Source organism: Hypanus sabinus, chromosome 5 (assembly GCF_030144855.1).
Source record: "Hypanus sabinus isolate sHypSab1 chromosome 5, sHypSab1.hap1, whole genome shotgun sequence".
Lineage (NCBI taxonomy): Eukaryota > Metazoa > Chordata > Chondrichthyes > Myliobatiformes > Dasyatidae > Hypanus > Hypanus sabinus.
This window is the reverse complement of record NC_082710.1, coordinates 81,222,032-81,244,217: the sequence shown is the minus strand read 5'-3', so window position 1 is coordinate 81,244,217 and position 22,186 is coordinate 81,222,032.

The following is a 22,186-nucleotide window of genomic DNA, read 5'->3' as shown; positions in this document are numbered from 1 at the left end:
GCATGCTAGCTCTGGCATTCTAAACACTCTGGTCGGACATGGCATGCTAGCTCTGGCATTCTAAACACTCTGGTCGGACACGGCATCCTAGCTCTGTCATTCTAGACACTCTGGTCGGACACGGCATCTTAGCTCTGGCATTCTAGACACTCTGGTCAGACACGGCATCAAGCTCATTCATTCTAGACACTCTGGTCAGACACGGCATCCTAGCTCTGGCATTCTAATACACTGGTCGGACACGGCATGCTAGCTCTGGCCTTCTAGATACTCTTGACAGACACGGCATCCTAGCTCTGGCCTTCTAGATCCTCTGGACATACACGGCATCTGAGCTCTGGCATTCTAGATACTCTGGTCAGACACGGCATCCTAGCTCTGGCATTCTAAATACTCTGGTCGGACACGGCATCCTAGCTCTGGCATTCTAAACACTCTGGTCGGACATGGCATCCTAACTCTGGCATTCAAAACACTCTGGTCGGACACGGCATCCTAGCTCTGGCATTCTAAACACTCTGGTCGGACACGGCATCCTAGCTCTGGCATTCTAAACACTCTGGTCGGACACGGCATCCAAGCTCTGGCATTCTAAACACTCTGGTCGGACACGGCATCCTGGCTCTGGCATTCTAAACACTCTGGTCGGACACGGCATCCTGGCTCTGGCATTCTAAACAATCTGGTCGGACACGGCATCCTGGCTCTGGCATTCTAAACACTCTGGTCGGACTCGGCATCCTGGCTCTGGCATTCTAAACACTCTGGTCGGACACGGCATCCTTGCTCTGGCATTCTAACACTCTGGTCGGACACGGCATCCTGGCTCTGGCATTCTAAACACTCTGGTCAGACACGGCATCCGAGCTCTGGCATTGTAGACACTCTGGTCAGACACGGCATCTGAGCTCTGGCATTCTAGACACTCTGGTCAGACACAGTATCCGAGCTCTGGCATTCTAGACACTCTGGTCATACACGGCATCCGAGCTCTGGCATTCTAGATACACTGGTCAGACACGGCATCTGAGCTCTGGCATTCTAGACACTCTGGTCAGACATGGCATCCTAGCTCTGGCATTCTAGACACTCTGGTCAGACACGGCATCCGAGCTCTGGCATTCTAGATACTCTGGTCAGACACGGCATCCTAGCTCTGGCATTCTAGATACTCTGGTCAGACACGGCACCCTAGCTCTGGCATTCTAGATACTCTGGTCGGACACGGCATCCTAGCTCTGGCCTTATGGATACTCTGGTCGGTCACGGCATCCTAGCTCTGGCATTCTAAACACTCTGGTCGGACACGGCATCCAAGCTCTAACATTCTAAACACTCTGGTCGGACACCGCATCCTGGCTCTGGCATTCTAAACACTCTGGTCGGACACGGCATCCTGGCTCTGGCATTCTAAACACTCTGGTCGGACACGGCATCCTGGCACTGGCAATCTAATCACTCTGGTAGGACACGGCATCCTAGCTCTGGCATTCTAGACACTCTGGTCGGACACGGCATCCTGGCTCTGGCATTCTAAACAATCTGGTCGGACACGGCATCCTGGCTCTGGCATTCTAAACAATCTGGTCAGACACGGCATCCTGGCACTGGCATTCTAAACACTCTGGTCGGACACGGCATCCTGGCTCTGGCATTCTAAACACTCTGGTCGGACACGGCATCCTGGCTGTGGCATTCTAAACACTCTTGTCAGACACGGCATCCTCGCTCTGGCATTCTAGACAGTCTGGTCGGACACGGCATCCTGGCTCTGGCATTCTAAACAATCTGGTCGGACACGGCATCCTGGCTCTGGCATTCTAAACACTCTGGACGGACACGGCATCCTACCTCTGGCATTCTAAACACTCTGGTCGGACACGGCATCCTAGCTCTGGCATTCTAAACACTCTGGTCGGACAAGGCATCCTAGCTCTGGCATTCTAGACACTCTGGTCGGACACGGCATCTTAGCTCTGGCATTCTAGACACTCTGGTCAGACACGGCATCAAGCTCATTCATTCTAGACACTCTGGTCAGACACGGCATCCTAGCTCTGGCATTCTGGATACTCTGGTCAGACATCGCATCCTAGCTCTGGCATTCTAATACACTGGTCGGACACGGCATGCTAGCTCTGGCATTCTAAACACTCTGGTCGGACATGGCATGCTAGCTCTGGCATTCTAGATACTCTGGTCAGACACGGCATCCTAGCTCTGGCCTTCTGGATCCTCTGGACATACACGGCATCTGAGCTCTGGCATTCTAGATACTCTGGTCAGACACGGCATCCTAGCTCTGGCATTCTAGATACTCTGATCAGACACGGCATCCTAGCTCTGGCATTCTAGACACTCTGGTCGGACACGGCATCCTGGCTCTGGCATTCTAAACAATCTGGTCGGACACGGCATCCAGGCTCTGGCATTCTAAACAATCTGGTCAGACACGGCATCCTGGCACTGGCATTCTAAACACTCTGGTCGGACACGTCATCCTGGCTCTGGCATTCTAAACACTCTGGTCGGACACGGCATCCTGGCTGTGGCATTCTAAACACTCTTGTCAGACACGGCATCCTCGCTCTGGCATTCTAGACACTCTGGTCGGACACGGCATCCTGGCTCTGGCATTCTAAACAATCTGGTCGGACACGGCATCCTGGCTCTGGCATTCTAAACACTCTGGACGGACACGGCATCCTACCTCTGGCATTCTAAACACTCTGGTCGGACACGGCATCCTAGCTCTGGCATTCTAAACACTCTGGTCGGACAAGGCATCCTAGCTCTGGCATTCTAGACACTCTGGTCGGACACGGCATCTTAGCTCTGGCATTCTAGACACTCTGGTCAGACACGGCATCAAGCTCATTCATTCTAGACACTCTGGTCAGACACGGCATCCTAGCTCTGCCATTCTGGATACTCTGGTCAGACATCGCATCCTAGCTCTGGCATTCTAATACACTGGTCGGACACGGCATGCTAGCTCTGGCATTCTAAACACTCTGGTCGGACATGGCATGCTAACTCTGGCATTCTAGATACTCTGGTCAGACACGGCATCCTAGCTCTGGCCTTCTGGATCCTCTGGACATACACGGCATCTGAGCTCTGGCATTCTAGATACTCTGGTCAGACACGGCATTCTAGCTCTGGCATTCTAGATACTCTGATCAGACACGGCATCCTAGCTCTGGCATTCTAAATACTCTGGTCGGACACGGCATCCTAGCTCTGGCATTCTAAACACTCTGGTCGGACATGGCATCCTAGCTCTGGCATTCAAAACACTCTGGTCGGACACGGCATCCTAGCTCTGGCATTCTAAACACTCTGGTCGGACACGGCATCCAAGCTCTGGCATTCTAAACACTCTGGTCGGACACGGCATCCTGGCTCTGGCATTCTAAACACTCTGGTCGGACACGGCATCCTGGCTCTGGCATTCTAAACAATCTGGTCGGACACGGCATCCTGGCTCTGGCATTCTAAACACTCTGGTCGGACACGGCATCCTGGCTCTGGCATTCTAAACACTCTGGTCGGACACGGCATCCTGGCTCTGGTATTCTAACCACTCTGGTCGGACACGGCACCCTGGCTCTGGCCTTCAAACTGCACTGGTCAGACACGGCATCCTGGCTCTGGCATTCTAACTACTCTGGTCGGACACGGCATCCTGGCTCTGGCATTCTACCTTCTCTGGTCTGACACGGCATCCTGGCTCTGGCATTCTAACTACTCTGGTCTGACACAGCATCCTAGCTCTGGCATTTTAACTACTCTGGTCGGACACGGCATTCTAGCTCTTCATTCTAACTACTCTGGTCAGACATGGCATCCTAGCTCTGGCATTCTAAACACTCTGGTCGGACACGGCATCCTAGCTCTGGCATTCTAAACACTCTGGTCGGACACGGCATCCTAGCTCTGGCATTCTAAACACTATGGACGGACACGGCATCCTAGCTCTGGCATTCTAACTACTCTGGTCAGACACGGCATCCTAGCTCTGGCATTCTAAACACTATGGACGGACACGGCATCCTAGCTCTGGCATTCTAAACACTCTGGTCGGACACGGCATCCTAGCTCTGGCATTCTAAACACTCTGGTCGGACACGGCATCCTAGCTCTGGCATACTAAACACTCTGGTCGGACACGGCTTCCTAGCTCTGTCATTCTAGACACTCTGGTCGGACACGGCATCCTAGCTCTGGCATTCTAGACACTCTGGTCGGACACGGCATCCTGGCTCTGGCCTTCAAACTACTCTGGTCGGACACGGCATCCTGTCTCTGGCATTCTAACTACACTGGTCGGACATGGCATGCTAGCTCTGACATTCTAAACACTCTGGTCGGACATGGCATGCTAGCTCTGGCAATCTAAATGCTCTGGTCGGACATGGGATCCTAGCTCTGGCATTCTAAACACTCTGGTCGGACATGGCATGCTAGCTCTGGCATTCTAAACACTCTGGTCGGACATGGCATGCTAGCTCTGGCATTCTAAACACTCTGGTCGGACATGGCATGCTAGCTCTGGCATTCTAAACACTCTGGTCGGACACGGCATCCTAGCTCTGGCATTCTAGACACTCTGGTCGGACACGGCATCTTAGCTCTGGCATTCTAGACACTCTGGTCAGACACGGCATCAAGCTCATTCATTCTAGACACTCTGGTCAGACACGGCATCCTAGCTCTGGCATTCTAATACACTGGTCGGACACGGCATGCTAGCTCTGGCCTTCTAGATACTCTTGACAGACACGGCATCCTAGCTCTGGGCTTCTAGATCCTCTGGACATACACGGCATCTGAGCTCTGGCATTCTAGATACTCTGGTCAGACACGGCATCCTAGCTCTGGCATTCTAAATACTCTGGTCGGACACGGCATCATAGCTCTGGCATTCTAAACACTCTGGTCGGACATGGCATCCTAGCTCTGGCATTCAAAACACTCTGGTCGGACACGGCATCCTAGCTCTGGCATTCTAAACACTCTGGTCGGACACGGCATCCTAGCTCTGGCATTCTAAACACTCTGGTCGGACACGGCATCCAAGCTCTGGCATTCTAAACACTCTGGTCGGACACGGCATCCTACCTCTGGCATTCTAAACACTCTGGTCGGACACGGCATCCTAGCTCTGGCATTCTAAACACTCTGGTCGGACAAGGCATCCTAGCTCTGGCATTCTAGACACTCTGGTCGGACACGGCATCTTAGCTCTGGCATTCTAGACACTCTGGTCAGAGACAGTATCCGAGCTCAGGCATTCTAGACACTCTGGTCATACACGGCATCCGAGCTCTGGCATTCTAGATACACTGGTCAGACACGGCATCTGAGCTCTGGCATTCTAGACACTCTGGTCAGACATGGCATCCTAGCTCTGGCATTCTAGACACTCTGGTCAGACACGGCATCCGAGCTCTGGCATTCTAGATACTCTGGTCAGACACGGCACCCTAGCTCTGGCATTCTAGATACTCTGGTCAGACACGGCACCCTAGCTCTGGCATTCTAGATACTCTGGTCGGACACGGCATCCTAGCTCTGGCCTTATGGATACTCTGGTCGGTCACGGCATCCTAGCTCTGGCATTCTAAACACTCTGGTCGGACACGGCATCCAAGCTCTAACATTCTAAACACTCTGGTCGGACACGGCATCCTGGCTCTGGCATTCTAAACACTCTGGTCGGACACGGCATCCTGGCTCTGGCATTCAAAACACTCTGGTCGGACACGGCATCCTGGCACTGGCAATCTAAACACTCTGGTAGGACACGGCATCCTAGCTCTGGCATTCTAGACACTCTGGTCGGACACGGCATCCTGGCTCTGGCATTCTAAACAATCTGGTCGGACACGGCATCCTGGCTCTGGCATTCTAAACAATCTGGTCAGACACGGCATCCTGGCACTGGCATTCTAAACACTCTGGTCGGACACGGCATCCTGGCTCTGGCATTCTAAACACTCTGGTCGGACACGGCATCCTGGCTGTGGCATTCTAAACACTCTTGTCAGACACGGCATCCTCGCTCTGGCATTCTAGACACTCTGGTCGGACACGGCATCCTGGCTCTGGCATTCTAAACAATCTGGTCGGACACGGCATCCTGGCTCTGGCATTCTAAACACTCTGGACGGACACGGCATCCTACCTCTGGCATTCTAAACAGTCTGGTCGGACAAGGCATCCTAGCTCTGGCATTCTAGACACTCTGGTCGGACACGGCATCCTAGCTCTGGCATTCTAGACACTCTGGTCGGACACGGCATCCTGGCTCTGGCATTCTAAACAATCTGGTCGGACACGGCATCCTGGCTCTGGCATTCTAAACAATCTGGTCAGACACGGCATCCTGGCACTGGCATTCTAAACACTCTGGTCGGACACGGCATCCTGGCTCTGGCATTCTAAACACTCTGGTCGGACACGGCATCCTGGCTGTGGCATTCTAAACACTCTTGTCAGACACGGCATCCTCGCTCTGGCATTCTAGACACTCTGGTCGGACACGGCATCCTGGCTCTGGCATTCTAAACAATCTGGTCGGACACGGCATCCTGGCTCTGGCATTCTAAACACTCTGGTCGGACACGGCATCCTGGCTGTGGCATTCTAAACACTCTTGTCAGACACGGCATCCTCGCTCTGGCATTCTAGACACTCTGGTCGGACACGGCATCCTGGCTCTGGCATTCTAAACAATCTGGTCGGACACGGCATCCTGGCTCTGGCATTCTAAACACTCTGGACGGACACGGCATCCTACCTCTGGCATTCTAAACAGTCTGGTCGGACACGGCATCCTGGCTCTGGCATTCTAAACAATCTGGTCAGACACGGCATCCTGGCACTGGCATTCTAAACACTCTGGTCGGACACGGCATCCTGGCTCTGGCATTCTAAAAACTCTGGTCGGACACGGCATCCTGGCTCTGGCATTCTAAACACTCTGGTCGGACACGGCATCCTGGCACTGGCAATCTAAACACTCTGGTAGGACACGGCATCCTAGCTCTGGCATTCTAGACACTCTGGTCGGACACGGCATCCTGGCTCTGGCATTCTAAACAATCTGGTCGGACACGGCATCCTGGCTCTGGCATTCTAAACAATCTGGTCAGACACGGCATCCTGGCACTGGCATTCTAAACACTCTGGTCGGACACGGCATCCTGGCTCTGGCATTCTAAACACTCTGGTCGGACACGGCATCCTGGCTGTGGCATTCTAAACACTCTTGTCAGACACGGCATCCTCGCTCTGGCATTCTAGACACTCTGGTCGGACACGGCATCCTGGCTCTGGCATTCTAAACAATCTGGTCGGACACGGCATCCTGGCTCTGGCATTCTAAACACTCTGGACGGACACGGCATCCTACCTCTGGCATTCTAAACAGTCTGGTCGGACACGGCATCCTAGCTCTGGCATTCTAAACACTCTGGTCGGACAAGGCATCCTAGCTCTGGCATTCTAGACACTCTGGTCGGACACGGCATCCTAGCTCTGGCATTCTAGACACTCTGGTCGTACACGGCATCCTGGCTCTGGCATTCTAAACAATCTGGTCGGACACGGCATCCTGGCTCTGGCATTCTAAACAATCTGGTCAGACACGGCATCCTGGCACTGGCATTCTAAACACTCTGGTCGGAAACGGCATCCTGGCTCTGGCATTCTAAACACTCTGGTCGGACACGGCATCCTGGCTGTGGCATTCTAAACACTCTTGTCAGACACGGCATCCTCGCTCTGGCATTCTAGACACTCTGGTCGGACACGGCATCCTGGCTCTGGCATTCTAAACAATCTGGTCGGACACGGCATCCTGGCTCTGGCATTCTAAACACTCTGGACGGACACGGCATCCTACCTCTGGCATTCTAAACACTCTGGTCGGACACGGCATCCTAGCTCTGGCATTCTAAACACTCTGGTCGGACAAGGCATCCTAGCTCTGGCATTCTAGACACTCTGGTCGGACACGGCATCTTAGCTCTGGCATTCTAGACACTCTGGTCAGACACGGCATCAAGCTCATTCATTCTAGACACTCTGGTCAGACACGGCATCCTAGCTCTGGCATTCTGGATACTCTGGTCAGACATCGCATCCTAGCTCTGGCATTCTAATACACTGGTCGGACACGGCATGCTAGCTCTGGCATTCTAAACACTCTGGTCGTACATGGCATGCTAACTCTGGCATTCTAGATACTCTGGTCAGACACGGCATCCTAGCTCTGGCCTTCTGGATCCTCTGGACATACACGGCATCTGAGCTCTGGCATTCTAGATACTCTGGTCAGACACGGCATCCTAGCTCTGGCATTCTAGATACTCTGATCAGACACGGCATCCTAGCTCTGGCATTCTAAATACTCTGGTCGGACACGGCATCCTAGCTCTGGCATTCTAAACACTCTGGTCGGACACGGCATCCTGGCACTGGCAATCTAATCACTCTGGTAGGACACGGCATCCTAGCTCTGGCATTCTAGACACTCTGGTCGGACACGGCATCCTGGCTCTGGCATTCTTAACAATCTGGTCGGACACGGCATCCAGGCTCTGGCATTCTAAACAATCTGGTCAGACACGGCATCCTGGCACTGGCATTCTAAACACTCTGGTCGGACACGGCATCCTGGCTCTGGCATTCTAAACACTCTGGTCGGACACGGCATCCTGGCTGTGGCATTCTAAACACTCTTGTCAGACACGGCATCCTCGCTCTGGCATTCTAGACACTCTGGTCGGACACGGCATCCTGGCTCTGGCATTCTAAACAATCTGGTCGGACACGGCATCCTGGCTCTGGCATTCTAAACACTCTGGTCGGACACGGCATCCTGGCTCTGGTATTCTAACCACTCTGGTCGGACACGGCACCCTGGCTCTGGCCTTCAAACTGCACTGGTCAGACACGGCATCCTGGCTCTGGCATTCTAACTACTCTGGTCTGACACAGCATCCTAGCTCTGGCATTTTAACTACTCTGGTCGGACACGGCATTCTAGCTCTTCATTCTAACTACTCTGGTCAGACACGGCATCCTAGCTCTGGCATTCTAAACACTATGGACGGACACGGCATCCTAGCTCTGGCATTCTAAACACTCTGGTCGGACACGGCATCCTAGCTCTGGCATTCTAAACACTCTGGTCGGACACGGCATCCTAGCTCTGGCATACTAAACACTCTGGTCGGACACGGCTTCCTAGCTCTGTCATTCTAGACACTCTGGTCGGACACGGCATCCTAGCTCTGGCATTCTAGACACTCTGGTCGGACACGGCATCCTGGCTCTGGCCTTCAAACTACTCTGGTCGGACACGGCATCCTGGCTCTGGCATTCTAACTACACTGGTCGGACATGGCATGCTAGCTCTGACATTCTAAACACTCTGGTCGGACATGGCATGCTAGCTCTGGCAATCTAAATGCTCTGGTCGGACATGGGATCCTAGCTCTGGCATTCTAAACACTCTGGTCGGACATGGCATGCTAGCTCTGGCATTCTAAACACTCTGGTCGGACATGGCATGCTAGCTCTGGCATTCTAAACACTCTGGTCGGACATGGCATGCTAGCTCTGGCATTCTAAACACTCTGGTCGGACACGGCATCCTAGCTCTGGCATTCTAGACACTCTGGTCGGACACGGCATCTTAGCTCTGGCATTCTAGACACTCTGGTCAGACACGGCATCAAGCTCATTCATTCTAGACACTCTGGTCAGACACGGCATCCTAGCTCTGGCATTCTAATACACTGGTCGGACACGGCATGCTAGCTCTGGCCTTCTAGATACTCTTGACAGACACGGCATCCTAGCTCTGGGCTTCTAGATCCTCTGGACATACACGGCATCTGAGCTCTGGCATTCTAGATACTCTGGTCAGACACGGCATCCTAGCTCTGGCATTCTAAATACTCTGGTCGGACACGGCATCATAGCTCTGGCATTCTAAACACTCTGGTCGGACATGGCATCCTAGCTCTGGCATTCAAAACACTCTGGTCGGACACGGCATCCTAGCTCTGGCATTCTAAACACTCTGGTCGGACACGGCATCCTAGCTCTGGCATTCTAAACACTCTGGTCGGACACGGCATCCAAGCTCTGGCATTCTAAACACTCTGGTCGGACACGGCATCCTGGCTCTGGCATTCTAAACACTCTGGTCGGACACGGCATCCTGGCTCTGGCATTCTAAACAATCTGGTCGGACACGGCATCCTGGCTCTGGCATTCTAAACACTCTGGTCGGACACGGCATCCTGGCTCTGGCATTCTAAACACTCTGGTCGGACACGGCATCCTTGCTCTGGCATTCTAACACTCTGGTCGGACACGGCATCCTGGCTCTGGCATTCTAAACACTCTGTCAGACACGGCATCCGAGCTCTGGCATTGTAGACACTCTGGTCAGACACGGCATCCGAGCTCTGGCATTCTAGACACTCTGGTCAGACACAGTATCCGAGCTCTGGCATTCTAGACACTCTGGTCATACACGGCATCCGAGCTCTGGCATTCTAGATACACTGGTCAGACACGGCATCTGAGCTCTGGCATTCTAGACACTCTGGTCAGACATGGCATCCTAGCTCTGGCATTCTAGACACTCTGGTCAGACACGGCATCCGAGCTCTGGCATTCTAGATACTCTGGTCAGACACGGCACCCTAGCTCTGGCATTCTAGATACTCTGGTCAGACACGGCACCCTAGCTCTGGCATTCTAGATACTCTGGTCGGACACGGCATCCTAGCTCTGGCCTTATGGATACTCTGGTCGGACACGGCATCCTAGCTCTGGCCTTCTAAACACTCTGGTCGGACACGGCATCCTAGCTCTGGCATTCTAGACACTCTGGTCAGACACGGCATCCGAGCTCTGGCATTCTAGACACTCTGGTCAGACACGGCATCCGAGCTCTGGCATTCTAGATACTCTGGTCAGACACGGCTCCCTAGCTCTGGCATTCTAGATACTCTGGTCGGACACGGCATCCTAGCTCCGGCCTTATGGATACTCTGGTCGGACACGGCATCCTAGCTCTGGCATTATAGACACTCTGGTCAGACACGGCATCCGAGCTCTGGCATTCTAGATACTCTGGTCAGACACGGCGTCCTACCTCTGGCGTTCTATCTACTCTGGTCGGAAATGGCATCCTAGCTCTGGCATTCTAGACACAATTGTTGGACACGGCATCCTAGCTCCGGCATTCTAGATACTCTGGTCGGACACGGCATCCTAGCTCTGGCATGCTAGACAGTCTGGTCAGACACGGCATCCTAGCTCTGGCCTTCTAAACACACTGATCGGACACGACATCCTAGCTCTGGCATTCTAGATCATCTGGTCGGACACGGCATCCTAGCTCTGGCATTCTAGATACTCTGGTCGGACACGGCATCCTAGCTCTGGCATTCTCGATACTCTGGTCGGACACGGCATCCTAGCTCCGGCATTCTAGATACTCTGGTCGGACACGGCATCCTAGCTCTGGCATGCTAGACACTCTGGTCAGACACTGCATCCTAGCTCTGGCATTCTAGATCATCTGGTCGGACACGGCATCCGAGCTCTGGCATTCTAGATACTCTAGTCAGACGCGGCTCCCTAGCTCTGGCATTCTAGATACTCTGGTCGGACACGGCATCCTAGCTCCGGCCTTATGGATACTCTGGTCGGACACGGCATCCTAGCTCTGGCATTATAGACACTCTGGTCAGACACGGCATCCGAGCTCTGGCATTCTAGATACTCTGGTCCGACACGGCACCCTAGCTCTGGCTTTCTAGACACTCTGGTCAGACACGGCATCCGAGCTCGGGCATTCTAGATACCCTGGTCAGACACGGCTCCCTAGCTCTGGCATTCTAGATACTCTGGTCCGTCACGGCACCATAGCTCTGGCATTGCAGATACTCTGGTCAGACACGGCATCCTAGCTCTGGCCTTCTAAACACTCTGGTCGGACACGGCATCCTAGCTCTGGCATTCTAGACACTCTGGTCAGACACGGCATCCGAGCTCTGGCATTCTAGATACTCTGGTCAGACACGGCATCCTAGCTCTGGCATTCTAGACACTCTGGTCAGACACGGCATCCGAGCTCTGGCATTCTAGATACTCTGGTCAGACACGGCATCCTAGCTCTGGCATTCTAAATACTCTGGTCGGACACGGCATCCTAGCTCTGGCATTCTAAACACTCTGGTCGGACAGGGCATCCTAGCTCTGGCATTCTAAACACTCTGGTCGGACACGGCATCCTAGCTCTGGCATTCAAAACACTCTGGTCGGACACGGCATCCTAGCTCTGGCATTCAAAACACTCTGGTCGGACACGGCATCCTAGCTCTGGCATTCTAAACACTCTGGTCGGACACGGCATCCTAGCTCTGGCATTCTAGATACTCTGGTCAAACACGGCATCCTAGCTCTGGCCTTCTAGATACTCTGGACAGACACGGCATCCTAGCTCTGGCATTCTAGACACTCTGGTCGGACACGGCATCATAGCTCTGGCATTCTAGACACTCTGGTCAGACACGGCATTCTAGCTCTGGCATTCTAAACACTCTGGTCGGACACGGCGTCCTAGCTCTGGCATTCTAGACACTCTGTTCAGACACGGCATCCGAGCTCTGGCGTTCTAGATACTCTTGTCGGACACGGCATCCTAGCTCTGGCATTCTAGACACTCTGGTCAGACACGGCATCCGAGCTCTGGCATTCTAGACACTCTGGTCAGACACGGCATCCGAGCTCTGGCATTCTAGACACTCTGGTCAGACACGGCATCCGGGCTCTGGCATTCTAGACACTCTGGTCAGACACGGCATCCGAGCTCTGGCATTCTAGATACACTGGTCAGACACGGCATCTGATCTCTGGCATTCTAGACACTCTGGTCAGACATGGCATCCGAGCTCTGGCATTCTAGATACTCTGGTTAGACACGGCACCCTAGCTCTGGCATTCTAGACACTCTGGTCAGACACGGCTCCCTAGCTCTGGCATTCTAGATACTCTGGTCCGTCACGGCACCATAGCTCTGGCATTGCAGATACTCTGGTCAGACACGGCATCCTAGCTCTGGCCTTCTAAACACTCTGGTCGGACACGGCATCCTAGCTCTGGCATTCTAGACACTCTGGTCAGACACGGCATCCGAGCTCTGGCATTCTAGATACTCTGGTCAGCCACGGCATCCTAGCTCTGGCCTTCTAAACACTCTGGTCGGACACGGCATCCTAGCTCTGGCATTCTAGACACTCTGGTCAGACACGGCATCCGAGCTCTGGCATTCTAGATACTCTGGTCAGACACGGCATCCTAGCTCTGGCATTCTAAATAATCTGGTCGGACACGGCATCCGAGCTCTGGCATTCTAAACACTCTGGTCGGACAGGGCATCCTAGCTGTGGCATTCTAAATACTCTGGTCGGACACGGCATCCTGGCTCTGGCATTCTAAACACTCTGGTCGGACACGGCATCCTAGCTCTGGCATTCAAAACACTCTGGTCGGACACGGCATCCTAGCTCTGGCATTCTAAACACTCTGGTCGGACACGGCATCCTGGCTCTGGCATTCTAAACACTCTGGTCGGACACGGCATCCTTGCTCTGGCATTCTAAACACTCTGGTCGGACACGGCATCCTGGCTCTGGCCTTCTACATACTCTGGACAGACACGGCATCCTAGCTCTGGCCTTCTAGATACTCTGGTCGGACACGGCATGCTAGCTCTGGCCTTCTAAACACACTGATCGGACACGGCATCCTAGCTCTGGCATTCTAGACACTCTGGTCAGACACAGCATCCGAGCTCTGGCGTTCTAGATACTCTGGTCAGACACAGCATCCTAGCTCTGGCATTCTAGATACTCTGGTCGGACACGGCATCCTAGCTCTGACATTCTAGATACTCTGGTCGGACACGGCATCCTAGCTCTGGCATTCTAGATAATCTGGTCGGACACGGCATCCTAGCTCTGGCATTCTAGATACTCTGGTCGGACACGGCATCCTAGCGCAGGCAGTCTAGATACTCCGGTCGGACACGGCATCCTAGCTCTGGCATTCTACACACTCTGGTCGGACACGGCATCCTAGCTCTGCAATTCTAGATACTCTGGTCGGACACGGCATGCTAGCTCTGGCCTTCTAAACACACTGATCGGACACGGCATCCTAGCTCTGGCATTCTAGACACTCTGGTCAGACACAGCATCCGAGCTCTGGCGTTCTAGACACTCTGGTCAGACACAGCATCCTAGCTCTGGCATTCTAGATACTCTGGTCAGACACAGCATCCTGGCTCTGGCATTCTAAACACTCTGGTCGGACACGGCATCCTTGCTCTGGCATTCTAAACACTCTGGTCGGACACGGCATCCTGGCTCTGGCCTTCTGCATACTCTGGACAGACACGGCATCCTAGCTCTGGCCTTCTAGGTACTCTGGTCGGACACGGCATGCTAGCTCTGGCCTTCTAAACACACTGATCGGACACGGCATCCTAGCTCTGGCATTCTAGACACTCTGGACAGACACAGCATCCGAGCTCTGGCGTTCTAGATACTCTGGTCAGACACAGCATCCTAGCTCTGGCATTCTAGATACTCTGGTCGGACACGGCATCCTAACTCTGACATTCTAGATACTCTGGTCGGACACGGCATCCTAGCTCTGGCATTCTAGATAATCTGGTCGGACACGGCATCCTAGCTCTGGCATTCTAGATACTCTGGTCGGACACGGCATCCTAGCGCAGGCATTCTAGATACTCCGGTCGGACACGGCATCCTAGCTCTGGCATTCTACACACTCTGGTCGGACACGGCATCCTAGCTCTGGCATTCTAAACACTCTGGTCCGACACGGCATCCGAGCTCTGGCGTTCTAGATACTCTGGTCGGACACGGCATCCTAGCTCTGACATTCTAGACACTCTGGTCAGACACGGCATCCGAGCTCTGGCATTCTAGACACTCTGGTCAGACACGGCATCCGAGCTCTGGCATTCTAGACACTCTGGGCAGACACGGCATCCAAGCTCTGGCATTCTAGATGCACTGGTCAGACACGGCATCTGAGCTCTGGCATTGTAGACACTCTGGTCAGACACGGCATCCGAGCTCTGGCATTCTAGATACTCTGGTCAGACACGGCACCCTAGCTCTTGCATTCTAGACACTCTGGTCAGACACGGCATCCGAGCTCGGGCATTCAGATACTCTGGTCAGACACGGCTCCCTAGTTCTGGCATTCTAGATACTCTTCTCGGTCACGGCACCCTAGCTCTGGCATTGCAGATACTCTGGTCAGACACGGCATCCTAGCTCTGGCCTTCTAAACACCCTGGTCGGACACGGCATCCTAGCTCTGGCATTCTAGACACTCTGGTCAGACACGGCATCCGAGCTCTGGCATTCTAGATACTCCAGTAAGACACGGCTCCCTAGCTCCGGCATTCTAGATTCTCTGGTCGGACACGGCATCTTAGCTCCGGCCTTATGGATACTCTGGTCAGACACGGCATCCTAGCTCTGGCATTATAGACACTCTGGTCAGACACGGCATCCGAGCTCTGGCATTCTAGATACTCTGGTCAGACACGGCGTCCTAGCTCTGGCGTTCTATCTACTCTGGTCGGACATGGCATCCTAGCTCTGCAATCTAACTACTCTGGTCGGACACGGCATACTGGCTCTGGCATTCTAACTACTCTGGTCGGACACGGCATCCTAGCTCTGGCATTCTAGACAAACTGGTCGGACACGGCATCCTAGCTCCGGCATTCTAGATACTCTGGTCGGACACGGCATCCTAGCTCTGGCATTCTAGACACACTCCTCAGACACGGCATCCTAGCTCTGGCATTCTAGATACTCTGGTCAGACACGGCATCCTAGCTCTGGCATTCTAGACACTCTGGTCAGAGACGGCATCCTAGCTCTGGCATTCTAGATAATCTGGTCGGACACGGCATCCTAGCTCTGGCATTCTAGGTACTCTGGTCGGACACGGCATCCTAGCTCTGGCATTCTAGATACTCTAGTCAGACACGGCATCCTAGCTCTGGCCTTCTAGATACTCTGGACAGACACGGCATCCTGGCTCTGGCCTTCTAGATACTCTGGTCGGACACGGCATCCTAGCTCTGGCATTCTAGATACTCTGGTCGGACACGGCATCCTAGCTCTGGCATTCTAGATACTCTAGTCAGACACGGCATCCTAACTCTGGCCTTCTAGATACTCTGGTCGGACACGGCATTCTGGCTCTGGCATTCTAGATACTCTAGTCAGACACGGCATCCTAGCTCTGGCCTTCTAGATACTCTGGACAGACACAGTATCCGAGCTCTGGCATTCTAGATTCTCTGGTCAGACACGGCATCCTAGCTCTGGCATTCTAGACACTCTGGTCGGACACGGCATCCAAGCTCTGGCATTCTAGACACTCTGGTCTGACACGGCATCCTAGCTCTGGCATTCTAGATACTCTGGTCAGACACGGCATCCTAGCTCTGGCATTCTAAATACTCTGGTCGGACACGGCATCCTGGCTCTGGCATTCTAAACACTCTGGTCGGACACGGCATCCTAGCTCTGGCATTCAAAACACTCTGGTCGGACACGGCATCCTAGCTCTGGCATTCTCAACACTCTGGTCGGACACGGCATGCTAGCTCTGGCCTTCTAAACACACTGATCGGACACGGCATCCTAGCTCTGGCATTCTAGACACTCTGGTCAGACACAGCATCCGAGCTCTGGCGTTCTAGATACTCTGGTCAGACACAGCATCCTAGCTCTGGCATTCTAGATACTCTGGTCGGACACGGCATCCTAGCTCTGACATTCTAGATACTCTGGTCGGACACGGCATCCTAGCTCTGGCATTCTAGATAATCTGGTCGGACACGGCATCCTAGCTCTGGCATTCTAGATACTCTGGTCGGACACGGCATCCTAGCGCAGGCATTCTAGATACTCCGGTCGGACACGGCATCCTAGCTCTGGCATTCTACACACTCTGGTCGGACACGGCATCCTAGCTCTGGCATTCTAAACACTCTGGTCGGACACGGCATCCTAGCTCTGGCATTCTAAACACTCTGGTCGGACACGGCATCCTGGCTCTGGCCTTCTACATACTCTGGACAGACACGGCATCCTAGCTCTGGCCTTCTAGATACTCTGGTCGGACACGGCATGCTAGCTCTGGCCTTCTAAACACACTGATCGGACACGGCATCCTAGCTCTGGCATTCTAGACACTCTGGTCAGACACGGCATCCGAGCTCTGGCATTCTAGATACTCTGGTCGGACACGGCATCCTAGCTCTGACATTCTAGACACTCTGGTCAGACACGGCATCCGAGCTCTGGCATTCTAGACACTCTGGTCAGACACGGCATCCGAGCTCTGGCATTCTAGACACTCTGGGCAGACACGGCATCCGAGCTCTGGCATTCTAGATGCACTGGTCAGACACGGCATCTGAGCTCTGGCATTGTAGACACTCTGGTCAGACACGGCATCCGAGCTCTGGCATTCTAGATACTCTGGTCAGACACGGCACCCTAGCTCTTGCATTCTAGACACTCTGGTCAGACACGGCATCCGAGCTCGGGCATTCAGATACTCTGGTCAGACACGGCTCCCTAGTTCTGGCATTCTAGATACTCTGGTCGGTCACGGCACCCTAGCTCTGGCATTGCAGATACTCTGGTCAGACACGGCATCCTAGCTCTGGCCTTCTAAACACTCTGGTCGGACACGGCATCCTAGCTCTGGCATTATAGACACTCTGGTCAGACACGGCATCCGAGCTCTGGCATTCTAGATACTCTGGTCAGACACGGCATCCTAGCTCTGGCATTCTAGATAATCTGGTCGGACACGGCATCCTAGCTCTGGCATTCTAGGTACTCTGGTCGGACACGGCATCCTAGCACTGGCATTCTAGATACTCTGGTCGGACATGGCATCCTAGCTCTGGCATTCAAGATACTCTGGTCAGACACGGCATCCTAGCTCTGGCCTTCTAGATACTCTGGACAGACACGGGATCCGAGCTCTGGCATTCTAGATACTCTGGTCAGACACGGCATCCTAGCTCTGGCATTCTAGGCACTCTGGTCGGACACGGCATCCGAGCTCTGGCATTCTAGACACTCTGGTCAGACACGGCATCCGAGCTCTGGCATTCTAGACACTCTGGTCAGACACGGCATCCGAGCTCTGGCATTCTAGACACTCTGGTCAGACACGGCATCCGAGCTCTGGCATTCTAGACACTCTGGTCAGACACGACATCCGAGCTCTGGCATTCTAGATACTCTGGTCAGACACGGCACCCTAGCTCTGGCATTCTAGACACTCTGGTCAGACACGGCATCCGAGCTCGGGCATTCTAGATACTCTGGTCAGACACGGCTCCCTAGCTCTGGCATTCTAGATACTCTGGTCGGTCACGGCACCCTAGCTCTGGCATTGCAGATACTCTGGTCAGACACGGCATCCTAGCTCTGGCCTTCTAAACACTCTGGTCGGACACGGCATCCTAGCTCTGGCATTCTAGACACTCTGGTCAGACACGGCATCTGAGCTCTGGCATTCTAGATACTCTGGTCAGACACGGCACCCTAGCTCTGGCATTCTAGATACTCTGGTCAGACACGGCACCCTAGCTCTGCCATTCTAGGTACTCTGGTCGGACACGGCATCCTAGCTCTGGCCTTATGGATACTCTGGTCGGACACGGCATCCTAGCTCTGGCCTTCTAAACACTCTGGTCGGACACGGCATCCTAGCTCTGGCATTCTAGACACTCTGGTCAGACACGGCATCCGAGCTCTGGCATTCTAGACACTCTGGTCAGACACGGCATCCGAGCTCTGGCATTCTAAACACTCTGGTCAGACACGGCATCCTAGCTGTGGCCTTATGGATACTCTGGTCGGACACGACATCCTAGCTCTGGCATTATAGACACTCTGGTCAGACACGGCATCCGAGCTCTGGCATTCTAGATACTCTGGTCGGACATGGCATCCTAGCTCTGTCATTCTAGATAATCTGGTCGGACACGGCATCCTAGCTCTGGCATTCTAGGTACTCTGGTCGGACACGGCATCCTAACTCTGGCATTCTAGATACTCTGGTCGGACATGGCATCCTAGCTCTGGCATTCTAGATACTCTGGTCAGACACGGCATCCTAGCTCTGGCCTTCTAGATACTCTGGACAGACACGGCATCCGAGCTCTGGCATTCTAGATACTCTGGTCAGACACGGCATCCTAGCTCTGGCATTCTAGGCACTCTGGTCGGACACGGCATCCGAGCTCTGGCATTCTAGACACTCTGGTCAGACACGGCATCCGAGCTCGGGCATTGTAGATACTCTGGTCAGACACGGCTCCCTAGCTCTGGCATTCTAGATACACTGGTCGGTCACGGCACCCTAGCTCTGGCATTGCAGATACTCTGGTCAGACACGGCATCCTAGCTCTGGCCTTCTAAACACTCTGGTCGGACACGGCATCCTAGCTCTGGCATTCTAAACACACTGGTCGGACACGGCATCCTAGCTCTGGCATTCTAGACACTCTGGTCAGACACGGCATCCGAGCTCTGGCGTTCTAGATACTCTGGTCGGACACGGCATCCTAGCTCTGGCATTCTAGACACTCTGGTCAGACACGGCATCCTAGCTCTGGCATTCTAAACACTCTGGTCGGACACGGCGTCCTGGCTGTGGCATTCTAAACACTCTGGTCGGACACGGCATCCTGGCTGTGGCATTCTAAACACTCTGGTCGGACACGGCATCCTGGCTCTGGCCTTCTACATACTCTGGACAGACACGGCATCCTAGCTCTGGCCTTCTAGATACTCTGGTCGGACACGGCATGCTAGCTCTGGCATTCTAGACACTCTGGTCAGACACGGCATCCGAGCTCTGGCGTTCTAGATACTCTGGTCGGACACGGCATCCTAGCTCTGGCATTCTAGACACTCTGGTCAGACACGGCATCCTTGCTCTGGCATTCTAAACACTCTGGTCGGACACGGCATCCTTGCTCTGGCATTCTAAACACTCTGGTCAGACACGGCATCCTGGCTCTGGCATTCTAAACACTCTGGTCGGTCACGGCATCCAAGCTCTAACATTCTAAACACTCTGGTCGGACACGGCATCCTGGCTCTGGCCTTCTACGTACTCTGGACAGACAAGGCATTCTAGCTCTGGCCTTCTAGATACTCTGGTCGGACACGGCATGCTAGCTCTGGCCTTCTAAACACACTGATCGGACACGGCATCCTAGCTCTGGCATTCTAGACACTCTGTTCAGACACGGCATCCGAGCTCTGGCGTTCTAGATACTCTTGTCGGACACGGCATCCTAGCTCTGGCATTCTAGACACTCTGGTCAGACACGGCATCCGAGCTCTGGCATTCTAGACACTCTGGTCAGACACGGCATCCGAGCTCTGGCATTCTAGACACTCTGGTCAGACACGGCATCCGAGCTCTGGCATTCTAGACACTATGGTCAGACACGGCATCCGAGCACTGGCATTCTAGATACACTGGTCAGACACGGCATCTGAGCTCTGGCATTCTAGACACTCTGGTCAGACACGGCATCCTGGCTCTGGCATTCTAAACACTCTGGTCAGACACGGCATCCGTGCTCTGGCATTGTAGACACTCTGGTCAGACACGGCATCCGAGCTCTGGCATTCTAGACACTCTGGTCAGACACAGCATCCGAGCTCTGGCATTCTAGACTCTCTGGTCATACACGGCATCCGAGCTCTGGCATTCTAGATACACTGGGCAGACACGGCATCTGAGCTCTGGCATTCTAGACACTCTGGTCAGACACGGCATCCGAGCTCTGGCATTCTAGATACTCTGTTCAGACACGGCACCCTAGCTCTGGCATTCTAGACACTCTGGACAGACACGGCATCCGAGCTCGGGCATTGTAGATACTCTGGTCAGACACGGCTCCCTAGCTCTGGCATTCTAGATACTCTGGTCGGTCACGGCACCCTAGCTCTGGCATTGCAGATACTCTGGTCAGACACGGCATCCTAGCTCTGGCCTTCTAAACACTCTGGTCGGACACGGCATCCTAGCTCTGGCATTCTAGACACTCTGGTCAGACACGGCACCCGAGCTCTGGCATTCTAGATACTCTGGTCAGACACGGCACCCTAGCTCTGGCATTCTAGATACTCTGGTCAGACACGGCACCCTAGCTCTGGCATTCTAGATACTCTGGTCGGACATGGCATCCTAGCTCTGTCATTCTAGATAATCTGGTCGGACACGGCATCCTAGCTCTGGCATTCTAGGTACTCTGGTCGGACACGGCATCCTAGCTCTGGCATTCTAGATACTCTGGTCGGACATGGCATCCTAGCTCTGGCATTCTAGATACTCTGGTCAGACACGGCATCCTAGCTCTGGCCTTCTAGATACTCTGGACAGACACGGCATCCGAGCTCTGGCATTCTAGATACTCTGGTCAGACACGGCATCCTAGCTCTGGCATTCTAGGCACTCTGGTCGGACACGGCATCCGAGCTCTGGCATTCTAGACACTCTGGTCAGACACGGCATCCGAGCTCGGGCATTGTAGATACTCTGGTCAGACACGGCTCCCTAGCTCTGGCATTCTAGATACACTGGTCGGTCACGGCACCCTAGCTCTGGCATTGCAGATACTCTGGTCAGACACGGCATCCTAGCTCTGGCCTTCTAAACACTCTGGTCGGACACGGCATCCTAGCTCTGGCATTCTAAACACACTGGTCGGACACGGCATCCTAGCTCTGGCATTCTAGACACTCTGGTCAGACACGGCATCCGAGCTCTGGCGTTCTAGATACTCTGGTCGGACACGGCATCCTAGCTCTGGCATTCTAGACACTCTGGTCAGACACGGCATCCTAGCTCTGGCATTCTAAACACTCTGGTCGGACACGGCGTCCTGGCTGTGGCATTCTAAACACTCTGGTCGGACACGGCATCCTGGCTGTGGCATTCTAAACACTCTGGTCGGACACGGCATCCTGGCTCTGGCCTTCTACAT